The sequence below is a fragment of the Bombina bombina genome, chromosome 3 (assembly GCF_027579735.1).
Source record: "Bombina bombina isolate aBomBom1 chromosome 3, aBomBom1.pri, whole genome shotgun sequence".
In the NCBI taxonomy this organism is placed as follows: domain Eukaryota; kingdom Metazoa; phylum Chordata; class Amphibia; order Anura; family Bombinatoridae; genus Bombina; species Bombina bombina.
The window spans coordinates 1,132,918,864-1,132,944,595 of record NC_069501.1 but is presented as its reverse complement, the minus strand read 5'-3'; positions in this window follow the sequence as shown (position 1 = coordinate 1,132,944,595).

Below are 25,732 nucleotides of genomic sequence, written 5' to 3'. Positions count from 1 at the left end.
GAGGGAATGTAGGTTAGCCGTGAGGTTTAGGTGGTCGGTGAGAGGTTGCGAGGTGGAGTAGGGGGAGTGTAGCTTAGCTGTGACATAGAAATAGGCATTCAGGGGGAGTTAGTGAGGCGTGCTAGTGGGAGTAGCCTGCACCTTGCTTTGGACACTTTGACACAAGATCGATATGTTCAAAGCAGCGAAATGCAGGTTGCGAGGAGGGTAGCGGCCATGTTTGTATCAGCTGCCAACACAAACATCGCCTGAGCTAGTTCGGGTAGGTTTAAATAAATGTAGATCCCCACAACAATATTTGAAGTGTTCCTAAACTGAAACTAATTTTAGTTTCAGTGAACGCACTATTTGCACTATGTAAGAACACTTTGAATATCCCCCCTGTAGTAAAATGCAGACGAGCTCGAATTTCGGAGATGTAGGCGGTGACGTCAACCGACCATTGACTTCTATTGGAGCAACATTGCCGCTCGCTGACATGCCTCTTTTCTTTGAACATTCAGATGGACCGTCGATGTTATGAACATTGTGGCCATAGAGAGAAGATAAGATGTCTGCTCTCCCTGAATGCAAGCTTTTAAAGCTGCAGAATATGTTGCTGCTCAAAAAATAAATTACAATAATAACATTGTCACAATGCTTCTGTCAAAGCTGAAGTTGGATCCACAAGAGGGAGGTAGGGTGGTGAGAACATACTTTAAACCTGGGGAACATGATCCAGAATGAGTAAGTTATAACCTGGATTTTCTCACTCTTTTCATGGACTTAAAATATATATATATATATATATATATATATATATATATATATATATATATGTGTGTGTGTGTGCTACCCAGTTTTTTACTTTACTGTATACTTTCCTGCTGTCTGTATAATTTATCTCCGAAGAAAACTGGGGCCACACCTAAATATAACCCAATATCCCCTTTCCCCCAACCCCAAAACCAATCCTCCATACCCCTTTAATGCCCTAACTCCACATCAGGGTTGAGAATCTCACTCATGATTTCTGGTGATAAATACCCAGTGTAACATTAAGACACGTGTTGGTATTGCCTTGGTCATGCTCTGACATGGTTGTGTCCTATTTACCATGCATATAAATGATGGGCACTCTTAAAAGGAAAATCTAAAAGTCACAAATGAAGGTAGCACTCCCAGATTGTAAACCTTTATTGGAAGAGCAACATTTTGGGGCAACTTGCCCCTTTCTCAAGCTAACACAAAATGACAAATTAAAACAATTTATACATAACACATACACAGGGTGGCCAATCCTCACTGTTTCATAGGGTCATTTGCTTAAATTACATCATCATGACATCACCTAACAATTAACATTTTCTCTACTTTAAGCCTAGATAGCCTGAATGAAAGGATACACCCTGAAAAAATATATGGGAAGCAGCACATTAAATTAGGGAATTCTAAATAGAAACTAATGCTATCTGCAAATAGTATATATATATAAACAAAACATGTGTCAATTTAAATCAAAGGCATGAGGTAAAATTCCCAATTTAGTCCCCTGGGGGCCATAGTGTCCAAGAGCCATATCCGCTTAGCTTCCCTATATAGAAGTCTATGACCATACACCTAAGTTGATTGGTCTGATGACCTTTTTCTAAAAAATGGGAGGGAACATAGAGATGGGCCATTTTATCATTTCTGATGTTAGATTTGTGTTAGCACACACAATCCTTGACTTTTTGGGTAGTTTCCCCCTATATATAACAAACCGCAGGGACATTTTAGGGCATAAACCACATATGTGGAATTGCAAGTGAAATAGCCTGGTATTTTATATTGCTTTCCTGTATGGGGGTGTGAAATCTCACCACCTTTAATCACGCTATTACACTGTGCACACCCCAAACATGGAAATATGCCATTCCGGGGTTTGCCCAGAAACCGCTGGGTAGTGCCCTCACTAGTCCCTGTCTGGCAGGCCCATACTAATTTCCTACCAGTGGTATTACCCTTCCTATAGGCAGCTTGAGGGAAATGCTCAAATTCCTTGATATTGGGGCATGCCTCCTTTAAAACATACCAATTCTTCTTTAGAATTTTGTAAACCTTATCACTCATAGTGCTGAAAGTGGTGACAAATGACATTCTATTTGGATGTTGTTCCCTCCATCTACCATTACTCTCACTGAGACTCTCCTGTATTAAGTCAAGTTCCTGTTTTTTATATCCTATTTTGATAAATTTCTTGAGCATTTGCCCTGATCTTTCCTGTCTCCTCTCAGAATTAGATGATGTAATTTAAGCACATGACCCTATGAAACCATGAGGATTGGTCACCCTCTCTGTTCCCGCTAAGGCCAGTTTTGTGTGCGACCCAGCAGTGAAACAGTTAAAAATGGAACCACACCTTGCAGTCTGAATTGTGTAGTGTTTGCTAATTGCTCTAGTTAACTGTTTCACTGCTGGACCGCTCACAAAATTGACCTTAGAGGGAACACTGGTCACCCTGTGTATGTGTTATGTATAAATTGTTTTAATTTGTCATTTTGTGTTAGCTTGAGAAAGGGGCAAGTTTCCCCCGAAACCTTGCTCTTCCAATAAATGTTTACCATCTGGGAGTGCTACCTTCATTTGTGACTTTTGGATATTCATTTGGGCCTTTGTATGGGGGGGGCCTGAAAGTTTGAGCACCCACTCATTTAAACTAAGAAGAATACAGCTTTTTGTCATTTATGCAGGAGTGCTAATTCATGTAACTGTTTTCATATATTGTGCCCTCGTGGATTTTAGCACCGCTAGCAACTAAGTTTGTCCATTGAACGTGGGATCTACCTTTTTTATCATGTCGAGTGAAATTGAGGAAGCAGCACAGACTGCTACCCTCACAGTGGGACCCAGAGAGTTCCTGACAGCCCCTGATAAGGAAATTCAAAAAAGAGGATTGGAGCGACTTATGAAAAGGCAGGTTAACCTTCAACTCCACTCCTTCACCATGGCAGAGTATTATCGTGTTAAAAGGATATGGAGAGGAATGCGATCCCCCCTCCAGCCAACCTTCTTTGCAGAAAACCCAGAGTTTTGCATGAAATATCAACAAATCCTGAATAAGAGCTTGATGGGCATTATGATTCTAAATATAGAATTTTCAAATTTGGAGCTCAATACCCTGGAATTTGTGATAGCTGTACAACAGGACAAACTCTGTGATACTGCAAGTTAGGAGGAATACGAGAAGGCAGTACACAACATCAAGGAGGTGACCAGAGCTTTCAAACAGGAAGTGGAAGAACGCAAGCGCCGGAAGTTCCAGCGCAAGGAACAGGATTACATGATCGGAAATGTATACCGCTGGAATCAAGGCAGGAAATGACCGGGTAATACCTTTGCCCGCAGGCCTTACACAGGTTCCAGACGGAATGCTGGCTCGGACATGGGATCCTCCACAGGGTCTGATAATGTGGTGTCTGGCGTGACTCAAGGTATAGATGCTACATCGACATCCTCTTTTTTAGAGGGGGGGGTTCAGCAACCCCAAGAGGCAACGCCGGTGGACCCGGAGGAGTACAAGGAGGCGAAGGGATGGGTACAAGAGCACGACCAACCAGAGGAGGAGGAGGTAAATATTGTTAATCTGTCGATTAAAGAACTTTCAGCAGATGAAGTATCATTGTTAAGTAAGGGTGTTATCCTTTTGCCCCACTGAGTACCCTGATTCATTTGCTACACTGGTTGACCTGACGCATTTTTTCAGGTTACTTAGGCTTAAGGCTTTTTTCAACAGCCCTGATAGGGTATTTACACAAACCTCTGAAGAATGAGTGAACACTGATTTTGATGTGGGCAATTTGGGATTACGTAAAGAAAGCAATTTTAATCCCCAACAGATAATCCAGCAGTGGAGACTGTCAGGTTAGGAAATGTCCAGAAGAAGACCCAAATGCTAGGGCGAACTTAAACAACACCCTTGAACTCTGAGTTTAATCCAGGACGTGACCCTACGACAACCTCCAAAAAACAATGTACTCACGATATGGCGCAGGGTTAGCCTGTGTCCAAAGTAATTCAAGATATCAGCCAGATAGACTTCTGAATAAGGAACTGGTTTCAGGAAATGTCTTCCACAGAATCAGGAGAGCAGGGATAGTCCACTTATACTCAGACAGAAGAAGGGTAAAACAAGAAACAGTTAATAATGCAGGAGTAGGTAATTTGTTATCAGGTAGTTTGAGGGTTAACACTGTGTAGACAGTCCTTGCAGAGTTTGCAACAGGTAATCAGGCAGTTTGAGGGTTAACACTGAATAGTCAGTCCTTGCAGAGTTTGCAACAGGTTATCAGGCAGTTTGAGTGTTAATACTGAATAGTCAGTACCTGCAGAGTCTGGCAACAGTATATCAGGTAGTTTGAAGGTCAACACAGATTAATCAGTACTTGCTGAGATTGGCAACAGGATATCAAGCAGTTTGAAGGTTTACACTGAATAAACAGTATTTGCAGAGTTTGGCAGTAGGTTAAAATGCAGTTTGAGAGTTTCACAGAATAAACAGTATTTGCAAAGTTGGCAGCAGGTTAACATGCAGTTTGAGAGTTTCACAGAATAAACAGTATTTGCAGAGTTTGGCAGCAGGTTAACATGCAGTTAGAGAGTTTCACAGAATAAACAGTACTTGCATTGTTTGGAAACAGGTAATCAGGAAGTTTGAAGGTTAACCCAGCATAGTCAGTCCTTGAAGAGATTGGCAACAGAAAATCAGCAGTTAGAGAGTTTCCACAGCGAATTCCTCACAGAAGCCACAAAGAGGAACAAACAAACGGGCACTGAAGAAACAGGAAGCCTGGAATAAAAAGCCTGGTCGTGACATCATCAGGAAGGGGCGGCACAGACTACCTGTCAATCAAGCACACAGAGAGGACTGCCAGAGCTTCCCAGCGGCCGAGCGTGACAGAGACTTTCATTAAATTAGTGGAGAATGAATTTAAAAATCTTTCCCATAAGGATAATAAAAAGGGTGTTAATACAAATCTTTCTCACAGGGAGCAACAGGCCCTTAAATTTCTTCAGGAGGATAAAATTATCACGATTAAGCCGGCCGATAAAGGCAGTGGCCTTGTCGTTATGGATACTGGTAAATACAGGGCTGAGGTCCATCGACAACTTAATGATGGGGCTACATATGAGAGATTACAAAGGGATCCCTCCAGGAAAATCATGAGAGTGTTTAAAAACACAGTTAACAAGGGACTGCAGAGGGATATCATAAGTCATAAGCAAGCTGAGTTTTTACTAGCCTCACACCCGGTGATTCCAGTATTTTATGTAATGCTGAAAATCAATAAGAGTCTGGTGGATCCTCCAGGACGGCCCATTGTGGCTGGGAATGGATCCCTGTTAAGTCCCACTGCCTGATTTTTGGATAAGGTTCTTTCTCCGCTGGTGACTAAAGGAAAGTCTTACATTAAGGACACTATAGACTTTATTGATAAGATCCAACAATATGATGATTTGGAGGATGTGTTATTGTCCACCTGGGATGTGGCATCCCTGTATACTGTCATCCCCCCCTCTCTGTGAGAGCTGGCAGTGTACGGGGTGCCCTAGCACAGAGTGGGGAATACAATGATATTCAATGTGACTTTCTGACTGAACTGTTAGACCTTGTTCTTAACAATAATTTCTTTATGTTCGAGAATAATTTCTATTTGCAGAAGAATGGCACAGCAATGGGGTCCAATGTTGAACCATCCTATGCCTATTTAGTGATGGATATAATTGAGGAGAAGCTTGTGTATCCTCATCGTCTCTACAAGGAATTCTGCCTGGGGTGGTTCTGCTACATTGATGACTTGTTCATCCTGTGGCGGGGCACCCCAGAAACATTAATGCAGCTGAGGGAAGATATTGAGAGGGATATCCCCTTCCTTAGATTTAGCAGTAAATTTGATAAAGAGAAGATTGAGTTCTTTGACACTTTAGTGTACAGAAATGGTAATAAGTTAGAGACTGATCTATACACAAAACCTACGGATCGCAATACACTGTTACACATGGATAGTTTTCATCCACTTAGGGTGTTTCACAGTGTCCTGAAATCACAGATGATTCGGGTGAACAGAATTGTTTCTAATTCTGAGAGGAGACAGGAAAGATCAGGGCAAATGCTCAAGAAATTTATCAAAAGGGTATATAAAAAACAGGAACTTTACTTAATACAGGAGAGTCTCAGTGAGAGTAATGGTAGACAGAGGGAACAACATCCAAATAGATTGTCATTTGTTACCACTTTCAGCACTATAAGTGATAAGGTGTACAAAATTCCAAAGAAGAATTTGTATGTTTTAAGGGAGGCATATTTTAGAAAAAGGTCATCAAACCAATTAACTTAGGTTTATGGTCATAGACCATGCCAAAAAGAGGTTAAGGGGAGGTGATAGGATTAGGGACCTTCTATGTAGGGAAGCTAAGTGGATATAGCTCTTGGACACTATGGCCCCCAGGGGACTAAATAGGGAGTTTGACCTCATGCCTCTGATTTAAATTGACACATGTTTTGTTTAGATATATACTATTTGCAGATAGCATTAGTTTCCATTTAGAATTCCCTCATTTAATGTGCTGCTTACCATATATTTTTTCAGGGTCTATCTTTTCATAAAGGCCATCTAGGGTTAAAGTAGAGAAAATGTTAATTGCTAGGTGATGTCATGATGATGGAATTTAAGCACATGACCCTATGAAACCATGAGGATTGGTCACCCTGTGTATGTGTTATGTATAAATAGTTTTAATTTGTCGTTTTGTGTTAGCTTGAGAAAGGGGCAAGTTGCCCCAAAACATTGCTCTCCCAATAAAGGTTTCCCATCTGGGAGTGCTACCTTCATTTGTGACTTTTGTATATTCATTTGGGCCTTTGTATGGGGGGGTGCTGAAGGTTTGAGCACCCACTCATTTATACTAAAAAGAATACAGCTTTTTGTCATTTATGCAGGAGTGCTAATTCATGTAACTGTTTTCACTCTTAAAGGGAAACTACTGTTGGATATAACTAGGTTACAATATTATTTATTATTTTCTTTGCAATAACCTCCAAACGTGTTATATATTTACGTAACAATATTTTTATTGTAGGTATATACCAGGTTATAAAATTATTATTTATTTATTATTATTTTTAAAATAACCTCCAATTAAAATATATATACGAAACAATTCAAATTAAAGGGACAGTATACTCCGAAATTTAAACTTTAAATTTACATTTGCATGATGTATTAAACATAAGTTTCATTCATCACTTTTTAAATAATTAATTTTTTAGTCTATTAATTTGATCCCAAATCTTAGCCCCCTTGTATGTTAACTGACCGCCTACCGCTCTGCCGTTTTTTTTTAAATATTTGGAAGTAATGTCCATCCACCGACCTATTGTAAAAATATCTGTCGCGCTATGGACAAGATTTGTGAACGAGCTGTAATAACCTCTTATTTAGCTACTATAGAACAAGTTTTAAAATATATCACAATAGCTACAAATAACTTAAAGGGACAGTATACACTCATTTTCATATAACTGCATGTAATAGACACTACTATAAAGAATAAGATGCACAGATACTGATAAAAAATCCAGTATAAAATGGTTTAAAAACATACTTCGAAGCTTTCAGTTTAGCTCTGTTGAAAAGGCAGTTGGAAAGCCCACTGCAAGTGGGAAATAAGACACTCCCCCTTCCCCCTTCTTTTGCATATGAAAAGACCCTAAACAGGAGCAAGCTGGAGAAGGTAGCTGACGGTATTCAAATAAAACTTTGGGGCTTGGTTAGGAGTCTGAAAATCATAGCAATGTTATTTAAAAGTAAGCAAAATTATACATTTTTTTAAAAAACAAACTTTATGGGCTTTATAAATAGATCATCTACAAAACATTTATGCAAAGAAAAATGAGTGTATAATGGCCCTTTAATACACCAGAGGAATTTAACTACAATAACCAATTTATATGAAATTTCACAATAGTAAAATTGATTTATAAATATAAAGTACAATTTCTTTTCTAGCAAATAAAATTATTTAGCATGAATGTGACTAGTTGTAAACTACACAGACTATGGATATGAATTTAAAATCCCAAATATGCTCTTTAAATTATCAGCTGCAGTATAACTATAGCTTTAGAATACCTTTGATTTAAAATATAAAAAATATAGAGCAATCATATACATCACCAAAAAAAACAATTTGAAGTTCAGCTTTTTCAGATAAATCCAGTTCACCTCATATGAGAAGTATTTGCAATTATGCAAAAAGAAGGTCTGCCCAGTTTCACTTATAGTGACTGTGTTCCAAAAGGTAGCAAGGTTATCAGTCAAAATTTAGCAGCAAAGACCCCTTTCCTTTCTCTCGCATGAGTTTATCAAGTGATAACCCCTCCTCTATTTTGTAATCATTAGTGAACATTTTGGATACGCTCCAACCGGATGCTTATCCCTTCATTTGCCCTCGGATTCTATTGGATACTGGGAAATGTATAGGTTTTAACAGTCAATTAATGTGGCTGTCAAGAAGATGTTATTTGTTTTAAATATAAAGTCATACGTTCATTTAATATATTATATAAACCTTAGACACATCTCCCAGATCCATAAATATATATTATGTATACAGTCTGAGTATAAATGAAATATTTGAAAATCAGACACAAGTGATAAAGTTTTAATCTTTTGCTTTCAAAATACATACGCCTAGATTACGAGTCTTGCGTTAGCCTTAAAAAGCAGCGTTTAGAGGTCCCAACGCTGCTTTTTAACGCCTACTGGTATTACAAATCTGGCAGGTACAGGTGTACCCAGGGGCGAAACTACAGGGGGTTGACCTGCCACTACCTGCACTGATATCATGTGAGTGTGACATGATGCTTCACTAGTGTCTCTGACTACAGGGGTTAGTGTTTCTGTTTTACCCATTGGTGTTTATGTGTGTGTGTGTGTGTGTGTGTGTATGTGTGTATGTATGTATGTGAATGTGTGTGTATTTATGCATGTGTGTGTGTATGTTTGTGGAACCAGCAAATTACAGACCTTGTTACTACAGCATGGGGGGGGCGGGGGGTAAACAGTGTCAGTCTATACAGTACGGGGGAGCTGAACCATGTCACAGACTACTGTGGTCACTTTATAAAGTACTGGGGCGGGTAGGGTCAGGCCAGCCAACTCCCCGGCAGATTACAGACTGTGTCACTGACTCACTATATACAGTACTGGTGGGTTAAACAGTGTCACTATATACAGTAATAGGGGGTCAGACCAATCTAACAGACTGTGGGCACAGGGTTTCACATTTTTTTTCTGTGTTTTAATTATATATAAAAAAAGATATATATCAAATTCACTTTTTTTGGGGGGGGGGTGGGGGGAGTGGTGGGGGGGCCTTCTTAGATTCTTGCACCTGGGCCCTGTGGTTTCTAGTTTCCGCTCACTTTTTTTCCACGACTCGAGCATACCACAAATCCACTTACGTAAATTGTGTATCCTATCTTTTCAATGGGATTTTCCTAACGCCGGTATTACGAGTCTTGGAAAAAGTGAGCGGTACACCCTCTCCAGTCAAGACTGATACCGCATTTAAAAGTCAGTAGTTAAGAGTTTTATGGGCTAACGCCGTAACATAAAACTCTTAACTAAAGTGCTAAAAAGTACACTAACACCCATAAACTACCTATTAACCCCTAAACCCCCACATCTCAAACTCTATATTAAATTTTTTAACCCCTAATCTGCCTAACTCGATATCGCTGACACTTCAATAAATGTATTAACCCCTAAACCGCCGCACTCCTGCCCCGCAAACACTAGTTAAATATTATTAACCCCTAATCTGTAGTCCCTAACATCGCCGACACCTACCTACATTTATTAACCCCTAATCTGCCGACCCCAACATCGCCGTCACTATATTAAATGTATTAACCCCAAAATCTAAGTCTAACCCTAACACCCCCCTAACTTAAATATTATTTAAATAAATCGAAATAAAATTACTAGAATTAAATAAATTATTCCTATTTAAAACTAAATACTTACCTATAAAATAAACCCTAAAATATCTACAATATAACTAATAGTTACATTTGTATCTAGCTTAGGGTTTATTTTTATTTTACAGGCAAGTTTGTATTTATTTTAACTAGGTACAATAGTTATTAAATAGTTAACTATTTAATAGCTACCTAGTTAAAATAAAGACAAATATACCTGTAAAATAAAACCTAACCTAAGTTACAATTACACCTAACACTACACTATAATTAAATAAATTGACTAAATTAACTACAATTAATTACAATTAAATTAAATAAACTAAATTACGAGAAAACCCCCCCCCACTAAATTACAGAAAATAATAAAACAATTACAAGTTTTTTAAACTAATTACACCTAATCTAATCCCCCTAATAAAATAAAAAAGCCCCCCAAAATAATAAAAATCCCTACCCTATACTAAAATTACAAATAACCCTTAAAAAGGGCTTTTTGCGGGGCATTGCCCCAAAGTAATCAGCTCTTTTACCTGAAAAAAAAAAGACAATACCCCCCAACATTAAAACCCACCACCCACACACCCAACCCTACTCTAAAACCCACCCAATCCCCCCTTAATAAAACCTAACACAACCCCCTTGAAGATCACCCTACCTTGAGACGTCTTTACCCAACCGGGCAGAAGTGGTCCTCCAGACGGTCCGAAGTCTTCATCCTATCCGGGCAGAAGAGGTCCTCCAGACGGCCAGAAGTCTTCATCCAGGCGGCATCTTTTATCTTCATCCATCCAGAGCGGAGCGGGTCTGTCGACGGCGACTGGAACAATGACGGGTCCTTTAAATGACGTCATCCAAGATGGCGTCCCTTCAATTCCGATTGGCTGATAGAATTAAGGTAGAAAAAATCCTATTTGCTGATCCAATCAGCCAATAGGATTGAGCTCGCATTCTATTGGCTGTTCCAATCAGCCAATAGTATGCGAGCTCAATCCTATTGGCTGCTCTAATCAGCCAATAGGATTGAACTTCAATCCTATTGGCTGATTGGATCAGCCAATAGGATATTTTCTACCTTAATTCCGATTGGCTGATAGAATTTTATCAGCCAATTGGAATTGAAGGGACGCCATCTTGGATGACGTAATTTAAAGGACCCGTCATTGTTCCAGTCGCCGTCGAAAGAAGAGGATGCTCCGCGTCGGATGTCTTGAAGATGGACACGCTCCGGATGGATGAAGATAGAAGATGCCGTCTGGATGAAGACTTCTGGCCGCCTGGAGGACCTCTTCTGCCCGGATAGGATGAAGACTTCGGACTGTCTGGAGGACCACTTCTGCCCAGTTGGGTGAAGACGTCTCAAGGTAGGGTGATCTTCAAGGGGGTAGTGTTAGGTTTTATTAAGGGGGATTGGGTGGGTTGTAGAGTAGGGTTGGGTGTGTGGGTGGTGGGTTTTAATGTTGGGGGGGTATTGTCTATTTTTTTACAGGTAAAAGAGTTGATTACTTTGGGGCAATGCCCTGCAAAAAGCCCTTTTAAGGGCTATTTGTAATTTAGTATAGGGTAGGGATTTTTATTATTTTGGGGGGCTTTTTTATTTTATTAGGGGGATTAGATTAGGTGTAATTAGTTTTAAAAACTTGTAATTATTTTATTATTTTCTGTAATTTAGTGGGGGGGGGGGGGGGTTCCGTAATTTAGTTTATTTAGTTTAATTGTAATTAATTGTAGTTAATTTAGGTAATTTATTTAATTATAGTGTAGTGTTAGGTGTAATTGTAACTTAGGTTAGGATTTATTTTACAGGTATATTTGTATTTATTTAAACTAGGAAGTTATTAAATAGTTAATAACTATTTAATAACTATTGTACCTAGTTAAAATAAAAACAAAGTTGCCTGTAAAATAAAAATAAACCCTAAGCGAGCTACAATGTAACTTTTAGTTATATTGTAGCTTTCTTATGGTTTATTTTATAGGTAAGTATTTAGTTTTAAATAGGAATAATTTATTTAATAATAGTATTTTTATTTAGATTTATTTAAATTATATTTAAGTTAGGGGTGTTAGGGTTAGACTTAGGTTTAGGGGTTAATAACTTTATTATAGTGGCGGCGACGTTGGGGGCGGCAGATTAGGGGTTAATAATTGTAGGTAGGTTGCAACGACATTGGGGGATGGCAGAATAGGGGTTAATAACTATAATGTAGGTGTTGGCAATGTTGGGGGCGACAGATTAGGGGAGCATAAGTATAATGTAGGTGGTGGCGGTGTACGGAGCAGCAGATTAGGGGTTAATAATATAATGCAGGTGTCGGCGATGTCAGAGGCAGAAGATTAGGGGTTAATAAATGTAATATTAGGGGTGTTTAGATTCTGGGTTCATGTTAGGATGTTAGGTGTAGACATAAAAATTATTTCCCCATAGCAATCAATTGGGCTGCGTTAGGAGCTGAAAGCTGCTTTTTTGCTGGTGTTAGACTTTTTTTCAGCCGAATCTGCCCCATTGATTCCTATGGGGAAATCGTGCACGAGCATGTTTTGCCAGCTTACCGCTACCGTAAGCAGCGCTGGTATTGAGGTGAGATGTGGAGCTAAATTCTGCTCTACGCTCCCTTTTTTGCGGCTAACGCCGGGTTTCTAAATACCCGTAATACCAGCGTTACAGTAGGTGAGCGGTAAGGAAAAACTGTGCGTTAGCATTGCACACCATTACCGACAAAAACTCGTAATCTAGCTGATAGGTTTTAAAAGACTTTCTTTGTCATTTAATAAAGACATAACATCTGGATATCTGTGTATTTAGTTGGCTCAGAGCAGCTCAGTGATTAATCATTTGTTTATCAACATGCCTGTGTTAATTACCACATCCTCAATATTCTGCTTGTGTTTCTCAACTAAAGTACAGAATTGTGTCACCATCACCCCAGGGGTCGGACAGTGATCAAAAGTTTATTTGAAGTGACATAATCTTAGACAAATGTTCTCTTTTGAACTCTTAGATGTCTTAAACAGCGAGGGGGTGGTCTGCTGTGGCTTTAGCCAAATCAATTTATATCAAAGTAGATATTAGCTAAAATTAAATATTAAATTATGTGATACATATGTAGTTTATCCAATGCCACTCAGCAATACCCTGACATAAAATCTCCCTTTTAATTTTAATATATGTAGGACACATGTATTGGAATTGATTTAAAATCCAGTGGTAATTGGTGAGTGTACTGACAGTATGCATCATAGACAGTCTTACTATGAAGAGATTCAGAAAAGAGTGGAGTCAGAAATATTAGTCTCTGGCTCCAAGAGCAGATTGCATGTATTAGCACTTACTGTCCCCTACATTGCGTATCAGAAAACCTTGAAAATGAAGAATGAAGGAGGGGTATCAATATTCAGATATTAAGATACTGAGATACGTTTATCTGCAGGGCTGATATATGTGTGGATTCTCTTATCTCTAACAACTACGATAAAGATAATATTTGCTGTTTAAACACTATCTAAAGGCTTTTTCCCTTATAGCATGTTGTAGCCAGATATACATGTATATTCTTTCTCTATACTCGAAATCCAGCTTATTCAGCAGAATCACATCTGCACGTGTACACAACACTCAAATCATAAATCACACAAGTTGATTCTCTTATCAATTCAATCAAATAAGATACCATATTTTTTCTCAATCAGAAACACAAGCTCATTAAAGAAGGTGTACACCATTTAGTTCTATTAGAGAGATATAATACCCAGAGCAATACCATACGTATGCACATCAATAATTTGATACAGTAACGTAGTTGTTAGAGATAAGAGAATCCACACATATATCAGCCCTGCAGATAAACGTATCTCAGTATCTTAATATCTGAATATTGATACCCCTCCTTCATTCCGTTACTTCACCCCAATACTAAATTAAGGGTACAATTCAACCCCAATTTCTAAGTTCTACGCGAATTTGTGTTTTTAAATGTATGTTATTATTTCCTTTTTTAAGTGTTGAAATAAAAGTTAGATTTTAATTACAGTCACACGCTGCTCCACCCACATTTTCTTCCTTTTCAAGGTTTTCTGATACGCAATGTAGGGGACAGTAAGTGCTAATACATGCAATCTGCTCTTGGAGCCAGAGACTAATATTTCTGACTCCACTCTTTTCTGAATCATTGATTCTTGCATAAGCACTCCAGCTAGTACCCACTGTAAAATTGAATGTAGGTACAAACTAGCAGTCCCTATCCACGAGTGTAGTGCGGTTGCAATTTTTTGCGTTTACTATGAAGAGAGTCTGTTATTTTTGAATCCTCATATTTATGCTCTTTTAGCTAGACATCTAATTTATTTATTAAACTATAACACTTCTCTAGTGTATTTGGGGAAATTACCTTTCATTTTCCCTCTTTGACTTTGAGTTGGGACCTAGGATGGCATGCTCGCTGATGATTATTATGTACCCATTTATCCATAAGGAAAGTATCCTTTTTAGGGATCCTAATTTTATAGGTAACTGGAGATATTTTGTCAGTAATGACAAAGGGACCTTTCCATGATGGAAGAAACTTCTTCTCCTTAACCTGATCTCTTCCAAAGTTATAAAGATAAACTTTATCATTAAGATCATAATAGGTTTTAGCGGCAGTTGCCACCTTCTCTATGTTACTTTGAGCAAATGCAAAAGCATATTGCAGATGCTTTCTTAAGTTTTCCACATATTGATGTGTAGTAGCAGCATTTATTAAGTTCTGGTCTGATGTACAGTACAGTAAATGTTGAGGTAGAGCCATTCTTCTACCAGCCATCAATTCAAAAGTTGATATCTTAGTAGCATTACTTGGAATTGCTCTTAATACCATTAGGACTAGAGGTAATTTTACATCCCAGTCCTTACCTGTTTCACTCACAAACGTTTTGAGTATTTTCACAATGGACTAGTTATAACGCTCTACACCACCACTAGAGGCAGCTCTATACGCTGTATGGAGCTTTCTTTTAACCCCTAGTATTTTCCAAATTTTTGTCATTACTTCGCTAGTGAAGTGGGTTCCCTGATCAGATTCGATTCACTGGGGCAAACGAAATCTGGAAAATACTTGGTTGATGAGCAATGCTGCGCATGTTTCAGCACTATTATTAGGTGCACTGATGCCCATTTAGTGAACAGGCATGTTACTGTCAACATGTATCTGTTACCTCTTGATAATCTAGTTACTGGACCAATAAAATCAATTTGTATGTCTGACCACTGCATTACCATCCCCCTTTTCTGCAATGGCGCTCTGTGCTATGGCGCAGTGGGTTGAAACTGTGGACAGATTAAACAACCTTGACAGTAGGTTTGAACTTCCTTCAACATGTGCGGCCAAAAGGCGTAGTCACACAATATTTCATATGTTAATTTGGCACCACGATGGCCAGATGTGGGAGCATCATGGACATGTTGAAGCATGAGACCTCTGAACTGGGTAGGTACCACCCATTGTTGGATACCTGTTTTGGAGGTTCTAATCAACAACCCATCCTGTAATTTGAATTGCAAAAAGAAAGAGTGGGTACAGCACTAACTGTAAGTGGGTGCTCGTGCAAACAGAGGACACTGCCAAATCCCCAAAGCAATGGAATGAAAGAGGGAAGTCCACAGCACTCCAGAATATCTTTTAGCAATTTTATTATTGAAAAACAGTGACGTTTCGGGGTCACAGGTAATTTGAATTGGGATTTGAACTTCATTAAGATTCTTAGATTTTCCTTACCAATACAGTCTTCTTTTGAGATGGGGTTGTTTTCAATATTTTCTATATGTTTATAGAAAATACCTATAATGGGGTCTTCTCTTTGACTAGTGATCATGTCCTCACTAGGAGAATCCTGACTCCATTGTACCAGGTTAGGCTCATTTTGTTGTTTAGCCTGGTTTCTGGTAATGGCTTCTAACTGAATTGTACCCATTAAGTGGTCAATATTGAGGAGCTCTCCATTTATGGCTCCTTGCTTGGATAAGGAATCTGCAAGATCATTTCCTTCCTTATCAGGACCTTGAATTCTGGAATGACCCTTGCTCTTTTTCCAGTGTATGGTTCAACCATTGTACACCACTAAATTATCAATCTCACAGAACAACTTACCATGTTTGACTGGTTTGTTGTTGGTTTTCTGCATGCCATTTCTTTTCCAAGTTGGCAGGAATTCAACAAAGCTTTCATGCACATAATTTGAGTCAGTAATGATCACAAATTCATGAATACCTTGTTCAATAGCCATTTCAATGGTTTTTAAAATAACGGTGAGTTCTGTTACTTGACTGGATCTTGGTCCAATGTTGAATCCTACAGAAATATTTGGGAATCCATTTGCCCAAGCTATACCAATGTCATTGACTAATCTGCGCTCATTATCAATAGTGACATGGTAAGAACAACCATCAACATATACCCAAGGTAATGTTTGACAGTGGTCCTCATTGTATATTTTTTATGGGGAAAGCAATTGTTCCTCCAGGAAATCATCTTCTAATAACTCTTCCCCATGATCCTTAGCAGTACAGTCATGGAGCTAAACAAGCCCCTCTGCGACTGGATTATTTTTGTTTTGCTTATAGCGAATTTCTAAAGGCCAGCCTTGAAAGGAAAGAGTCCAAGCTGTTATGCGGCTATTGGTCAGGTTCCCTTCTCATATTTTCTCACTTTGCAAATATAGCAATGGCTGGTGGGCCGTTTCTACAATAATTTTCTCGCCCTGTATATAGCTGCGGAAATTTTGTAGAGCCCATACAGTAGATAAGAGGGCTTTTTCGTAATCACTAAATTTTATTTCTACTAGGGATAAAGTTTTGCTCCCATAAGCATTGACTTTGCTTAAATTATCATGTTTTTGGTGTAAAACAGCACTCATGTTTATATCTGTGTAACCTATCTCTAAGTCTCTAAGTAGAAAGGTTTACCACCTTCAGGGTAAGCTAAGCAAGGTGCTTGAGTGAGTTTTCTCTTCAGCTCTCTTATGGCTGTCTCTTGAGCCTCACTCCAGTGCCATTTCACATCCTTCTTTAGAAGATGTAGCAGTGGTTTAGCTAATTCTGCATAATTATCAATAAATTTGCAAGAATAATTTGTCATACCCAGGAATGATCTTAATTCCTTTAAGTTAGTTGGGTTCTTAGAATTGATTATAGCTTCCACCTTTTTCTTATGAGGATTTAACCCTTCAGAAGTAACTTCATGTCCCAAGAAATTTAAACAAGTGCGGCACCATTGAGCTTTTTGTAGGAAAATTTGACACTTGCCCTTTTAAGTTGGCTGAGGACATGTTTAAGTTCTGTGATGTGTTTTTTAAAGTCTGTGCTTTTGATTAACATATCATCAACATAAGATAAGGCCCCCCTTTTCAGTGCATCAGGCATAGCTTTATGCATGAATACAGCAAATTCATGTCCTGAATTTATGTATCCAAACGGGAGCCGAGTGAATGCATATTGGACCTTTTGGAATGAGAATGCGAGCTTATACTGGTCTTCCTTGTGTACCTTTATAGTCCAGTATCCCTGCGCACAATCAATGGCAGTGAATATTTTGGATCCCTGCATCTGCGCTAGACACTGGTCAATAGATGGTACAGGCCAGCCAGACATGTACACTCATTTGTTTAGCTGTCTTAAGTCAGCACAGAAACTCCACTGTCCATTGGATTTAAGAATACCTAGAATGGGATTATTATAGGGGCTATGCACCTGTCTGATGATACCCCTTTCTTCCAAGTTCCTTATGATTTCTGCAAGAGAATCATATGAGGCTAAAGGGAGTCTGTATTGTTTAACAAATACAGGTGGTGCATTGTGATCTGTTCAGATTCTTGCAATGTGCAGGTCAGTAGTCCCACAGTCATAAGAATCCCTAGCAAAAATATCCTTGTACTCCATCAGGAGTTCTCATAGCTGTTGGCGTTCATCATCACTGGAACAGCCATTAGGTAAGGAGATTTGCTCTTCGACTGTGTTATGAAATCCTGGAAAGCTTTCAGGCTGTCCTATCTCATACATTATTCAAGCCTAGAGATGAGGTCCCCTTGATTATAATTTACATTACCCCTAGGGTTCTGGGTATTGGGGTATTCATGCTCTTTGATCAGTTGATCAAATACCAGGGACACTTCTTCAATTTTACTGATGCCTTCCTCCAAGCTAAAAGGGTAAATAGATTCAATTGTAAATAATCCTTCTGGCATGGATGCAAAGGATTGTTCTATTAACTGTTCTTCAGTTATTAAGTACCATTTTTCTGGAATCCGAAAGTATAATAACTGGATTCTAGAGCATATCCTATGGTAGTTCCCTTGGATAAGGTAATATCCTGTGGGGTCATATTATGTATAATAACATGTATTGGGATATTTCCAATATTTACCATAGGAGTATGGGTCATTGTTATACTCATATTTCGCATTCTCTGGGAGATGCAAATTAGTGCTTCAGAAGTTTTTATCTTTTGATCCCTTTTTACCTATAAGGGTAAGAGAAATGTATTATCCCCAGCAGGGATTACAATATCACTAGACACCTGCATATTCACAGAATATGGCATATGCTGGTTTGATTTCCGGGTTGCATTTTCATCCTGAAATATTTCAGGGTCCCCTTTCAACCTGCTCCATAGGTAAGAGTTAATCAAATCAATTTGTATGGCATATCTATGCAAGAGATCATTGCCAATGTATATTTGATTATGGGGACTGTTTTAAACTAAAAACAGGTGTTTTGCTGATTTATTACCTATGGAGACAGATAATAAACATTTAGCTGTAATGTTCTAGCTTTCAGAGTTATCATCTAGGTCATGGGCCCAGTGATCTTGAGGAGAAAGATATTTAATGACTTTAGATTCAGCAATCTGCGCTAATAAGCCTTTGTTTATGTAGCTAGCTTCCTGTTTTAAGATTAATTTGGCATACTTGGATTTGCCAAGGTCATGCACTTGTATAGGGATGAATAGATCATCCTTAATTTTCTCAATTTCTGCAATGAATTGAGATGATCAACCTCCTTAAGGGATTTAGGATCCCCCTTGTGGAGAGATATGGTTAATACATCGCCGTCTAGGGAAATATTTGCTATCTTTCCAGGCGAAATTTTAATGGTATGACCATCAGAGCCACTTAGGGGAGTCTGATCATCTATTTGTAGGACAGTTATTTTAGGTGCAGAGCTATTCCTGAAATTAATTTCAACAGCATCTGGCTTCTCTTCCACCATATGACAGTTATGTCTGATGTGAGGTATGCTGGACCACTCATAATTAATAGGTCTTTTAATGTGTAACCAAATAATATTATTTATCCAGTCAATTTCGGTACTTAATCGCTTAAGAAGATCAATACCAATTATTAAACGATCAGTTGGCAGATCCACTATAATGACAGGGTGTCTTATTACCCTGTTTCCCAGCTTTAGTTTTAACCATGCAATGCCCCAGACTTTGAGAGAGTCACCCCCAACACCTATTAATAAACCATCAAATTCCCTGAGTTTAGGCTTGTGGGGCGTTAGCTCATTTAGCTGTGTGTAGTACCTGTGGGATAAAATAGTTGCCTGAGATCCAGTATCAATGAATCCCATGATAGTGTTGGTAACTGAATCCTGGAGTTCAGCTGATACATAATATTTCCCTGCAGTTTCTACCATTTCAAACATAAAATTAGCATAATAACACATGTCTGGGCTTCACCACGAGTTACCTGAATCAACCACTTTACCTGATGCAGAAGAATTTTCACTCTTACCAGTCACTTCCTCTATAATAGGGACAATGGGGTTCCTGTGAACTGCATCTGTGGGAATAAGGTTTAGGGACATCTGCAAAAGAAGAGATTCATTAGTGCTTCCAGGCTGAGGATACCTGTCATCACAGTCAGGCCTTCTGTTTCTGGACTGTAGGGAGAGAATTTGATTAGTACCATTATTGACATTTATTATTTCATTTGGTATATCTCTCCCCTCTATCTCAGTTAATACCTGAGTTTTCATGACTGTGCCTGTGGCCTGCTGCTGGCCACTGGCTGTACTCCTAAAAAAGTATTATTAGGTTGCTGAGCCATCAAAGCTTGACTCATATTAGTAAATAGTTCACATAATTGATTTACCCGGGTACTAAGTTGGCACACTTGATTGTATAAACTATTTTTACCCATAGACCGTTTTTTTTTTTATGTCCCATGGTATTGATTCCTGGATCCTTGGGATCCCTCAAAATCATAGCTGTTGTTTCTATTTTGACACGATTGTCTTTGAGGTTCAACTTGTTCAGCGTTAATATCCTGGGGTGTACTATTTAATTGGGGTGTCTGGTTTTCCGCCACTTTTGGTATTCATTTTTATGGGGATACCGATTACCTTGTGGGTATTCATCTCTTCAGGGATACCTATATAATTAATTATATATATATATATATATATATATATATATATATAAATATACTTCCTATTATTTTATATCATATAAACAGCTTGTAAGTAGTAGTCTGATGTAATTAATCATATAGCCATATTAATAAGTAATTATGTTCTTAATTATTTACTCTTCATGGAACCATATCATTTAATATCCTGGCATTACATTGCAATTTTGAGCATAGCTCTATATTCCAGGTATACCTGCAATAAAATTCTGTAGCAATTAAATTATGACAGATATTATAATTATTGATCATATAATATATATATTCTATTTTATCATGGCACATATCTCAACAATGTTTAAAATATGGACCACTATCTATGACATAGTAATAGGATAACTTATTGCATCTGTATTCATTCATATTTAGAATCTCACTGGTTTATCAGATGCCATTTGTTGACCATTTGGGACCAGGGCTATTTTTACATTTCTGCTGTCTTTGGCCTAGATTTGGAGTTTGGCGTTAGCCGTGAAAACCAGCGTTAGAGGCTCCTAACGCTGGTTTTAGGCTACCGCCGGTATTTGGAGTCAGTGATTAAAGGGTCTAACGCTCACTTTTCAGCCGCGACTTTTCCATACCGCAGATCCCCTTACGTCAATTGCGTATCCTATCTTTTCAATGGGATCTTCCTAACGCTGGTATTTAGAGTCGTTTCTGAAGTGAGCGTTAGAGCTCTAACGACAAAACTCCAGCCGCAGGAAAATAGCAGGAGTTAAGAGCTTTCTGGGCTAACGCCGGTTCATAAAGCTCTTAACTACTGTGCTCTAAAGTACACTAACACCCATAAACTACCTATGTACCCCTAAACCGAGGCCCCCCCACATCGCCGACACTCGATTACATTTTTTTAACCCCTAATCTGCCGACCGCCACCTACGTTATACTTATGTACCCCTAATCTGCTGCCCCTAACCCTGCCGACCCCTGTATTACATTTATTAACCCCTAACCTGCCCCCCACAACGTCGCCGCCAGCTACTTACAATAATTAACCCCTAATCTCCCGACCACAAAGCGCCGCCACCTACGTTATCCTTATGTACCCCTAATCTGCTGCCCCTAACACCGCCGACCCCTATATTATATTTATTAACCCCTAATCTGCCCCCCTCAACGTCGCCGACACCTGCCTACACTTATTAACCCCTAATCTGCCGAGCGGACCTGAGCGCTACTATAATAAAGTTATTAACCCCTAATCCGCCTCACTAACCCTATAATAAATAGTATTAACCCCTAATCTGCCCTCCCTAACATCGTCGACACCTAACTTCAATTATTAACCCCTAATCTGACGACCGGAGCTCACCGCTACTATAATAAATGGATTAACCCCTAAAGCTAAGTCTAACCCTAACACTAACACCCCCCTAAATTAAATATAATTTAAATCTAACGAAATAAATTAACTCTTATTAAATAAATTATTCCTATTTAAAGCTAAATACTTACCTGTAAAATACATCCTAATATAGCTACAATATAAATTATAATTATATTATAGCTATTTTAGGATTTATATTTATTTTACAGGCAACTTGGTAATTATTTTAACCAGGTACAATAGCTATTTAATAGTTAATAACTATTTAATAGTTACCTAGTTAAAATAATAACAAATTTACCTGTAAAATAAATCCTAACCTAAGATATAATTAAACCTAACACTACCCTATCAATAAATTAATTAAATAAACTACCTACAATTACCTACAATTAACCTAACACTACACTATCAATAAATTAATTAAACACAATTCCTACAAATAACTACAATTAAATAAACTAGCTAAAGTACAAAAAATAAAAAAGAACTAAGTTACAAAAAATAAAAAAATATTTACAACCCAAACCCCCCTTAAATAAACCTAACACTAAGCCCCTGAAGATCTTCCTACCTTGTCTTCACCATCCAGGTTCACCGATCCGTCCTGAAGAGCTCCTCCGATGTCCTGATCCAAGCCCAAGCAGGGGGCTGAAGAGGTCCATGATCCGGTCAAAGTCTTCATCCAAGCGGGGCAGAAGAGGATCTTCCATCCGATTGAAGTCTTCATCCAGGCGGCATCTTCTATGGTCTTCTTCCAATCAGCCAATCAGATTGAGCTCACATTCTATTGGCTGTTCCGATCAGCCAATAGAATGCGAGCTCAATCTGATAGGCTGATTGGATCAGCCAATCGGATTGAACTTGATTCTGATTGGCTGATTCCATCAGCCAATCAGAAAATTCCTACCTTAATTCCGATTGGCTGATAGAATCCTATCAGCCAATCGGAATTCGAGGGACGCCATCTTGGATGACATCCCTTAAAGGAACAGTCATTCGTCGTTCAGTCGTCGGGCCAGATGGATGTTCCGCGCTGGAGGTCTTCAGGATCCTGCCGCTTCGCTCCGGATAGAAGACCATAGAAGATGCCGCCTGGATGAAGACTTCAATCGGATGGAAGATCCTCTTCTGCCCCGCTTGGATGAAGACTTTGACCGGATCATGGACCTCTTCAGCCCCCCGCTTGGGCTTGGATCAGGACATCGGAGGAGCTCTTCAGGACGGATCGGTGAACCTGGATGGTGAAGACAAGGTAGGAAGATCTTCAGGGGCTTAGTGTTAGGTTTATTTAAGGGGGGTTTGGGTTAGATTAGGGGTATGTGGGTGGTGGGTTGTAATGTTGGGGGGGGGGTATTGTATGTTTTTTTTTACAGGCAAAAGAGCTGAAATTCTTGGGGCATGCCCCGCAAAGGGCCCTGTTCAGGGCTGGTAAGGTAAAAGAGCTTTTACCTTTTTTAATTTAGAATAGGGTAGGGAATTTTTTATTTTGGGGGGCTTTGTTATTTTATTAGGGGGCTTAGAGTAGGTGTAATTAGTTTAAAATTGTTGTAATATTTTTCTTATGTTTGTAAATATTTTTTTATTTTTTGTAACTTAGTTCTTTTTTATTTTTTGTACTTTAGCTAGTTTATTTAATTGTAGTTATTTGTAGGAATTGTGTTTAATTAATTTATTGATAGTGTAGTGTTAGGTTAATTGTAGGTAATTGTAGGTAGTTTATTTAATTAATTTATTGATAGGGTAGTGTTAGGTTTAATTATATCTTAGGTTAGGATTTATTTTACAGGTAAATTTGTTATTATTTTAACTAGGTAACTATTAAATAGTTCTTAACTATTTAATAGCTATTGTACCTGGTTAAAATAATTACAAAGTTGCCTGTAAAATAAATATAAATCCTAAAATAGCTATAATATAATTATAATTTATATTGTAGCTATATTAGGGTTTATTTTACAGGTAAGTATTTAGCTTTAAATAGGAATAAGTTATTTAATAAGAGTTAATTTATTTCGTTAGATGTAAATTATATTTAAGTTAGGGGGGTGTTAGTGTTAGGGTTAGACTTAGCTTTAGGGGTTAATCCATTTATTATAGTAGCGATGAGCTCCGGTCGTCAGATTAGGGGTTAATAATTGAAGTTAGGTGTCGGCGATGTTAGGGAGGGCAGATTAGGGGTTAATACTATTTATGATAGGGTTAGTGAGGCGGGTTAGGGGTTAATAACTTTATTATAGTAGCAGTGCGGTCCGCTCGGCAGATTAGGGGTTAATAAGTGTAGGCAGGTGTCGGCGACGTTGTGGGGGGCAGATTAGGGGTTAATAAATATAATATAGGGGTCGGCGGTGTTAGGGCAGCAGATTAGGGGTACATAGGGATAACGTAGGTTGCGGCGGTTTACGGAGCGGCAGATTAGGGGTTAAAAAAATATGCAGGGGTCAGCGATAGCGGGAGCGGCAGATTAGGGGTTAATAAGTGTAAGGTTAGGGGTGTTTAGACTCGGGGTACATGTTAGGGTGTTAGGTGCAGACGTAGGAAGTGTTTCCCCATAGGAAACAATGGGGCTGCGTTAGGAGCTGAACGCTGCTTTTTTGCAGGTGTTAGGTTTTTTTTCAGCTCAAACAGCCCCATTGTTTCCTATGGGGATATCGTGCACGAGCACGTTTTTGAGGCTGGCCGCGTCCGTAAGCAACTCTGGTATCGAGAGTTGCATTTGCGGCAAAAATGCTCTACGCTCCTTTTTTGGAGCCTAACGCAGCATTTGTTTGAACTCTCGATACCAGAGTTAAATTTATGGTGCGGCCAGAAAAAAGCCCGCGGAGCGTTAACAGCCCATCTACCGCCAAACTCCAAATCTAGGCCTTAGTCTTTAGCTGTAATTTTCTCTTACTCATTTACTGTATCCACACATATTATATACCGTTTTTCTCAGCATTAAATGGACTTTCTACAGATATTATTATTTGTATCATATCTTATAATTTACTATTACACATCTACAACCACCAAAAAACACCCATGTTAAATAGTTTCTAAATGTTGTCCTGAGTATAGAAATGCCCAATGTTTACATGTGCTTTGCTTTTTTTGCAAGTTATAGGGCAATAAGTACAAGTAGCACTTTGCTATTTCCAAACCATTTTTTTTCTTCAAAATTAACAATAGTTAATTACAATAGAATAGCCCTTCACATGTATATATATTCTTTTAGTGGACAACCCAAAGTATTGATCTAGGCCCATTTTCATATATTTCATGCCACCATTTCACAGCCAAATGCAATCAAATAAAAAAAAAATTGTTAACTTTTTCACAAAGTTTAGGTTTCTCACTGAAATTATTTACAAACAGCTTGTGCAATTGTGGCACAAATAGTTGTAAAAGCTTCTCTGGGATCCCCTTTGTTCAAAAATAGCAGACATTTATGGTTTTGGCATTACTTTTTGCCAATTAAAAGGCCGCTAAATGCCACTGCGCACCACACGTGTCGTGTATTATGCCCAGCAGTGAAGGGGTTAATTAGGTAGCTTGCAGGACGCTTGAAGGGTTAATTTAAAATATATATATATTCTGCTGTGTACGATCCTGCCTTAGCCCCCATCCTCCCTGATCCCCCCAAAGAGCTCTCTAACCCTCCCCCCACTAACTATTTTCCACCATTTGGGTACTGGCAGCTGTCTGCCAGTACCCACTATGCAAACAAATGTGGCTTTTTTTAAATAAAAAATACCTTTTCTGTAGTGTAGCTGCCCCCCTCTATACCCTCCCCCCCCCCCAGATCCCTTTGGAAAAAGTATTCCCCCCTCCTCTGACACCCACCACCCTCTCCCAGCACTCTCTCCCACCGCTTCAGTTTTTTTAACTTGCCGGAAGTTCGCCAGCGATGGGCCGCCCACCCGCCTCCATGCAATGGCTCCCACCCACCAACGGTCAGCACCATCGCTGGCCCTCTCTGC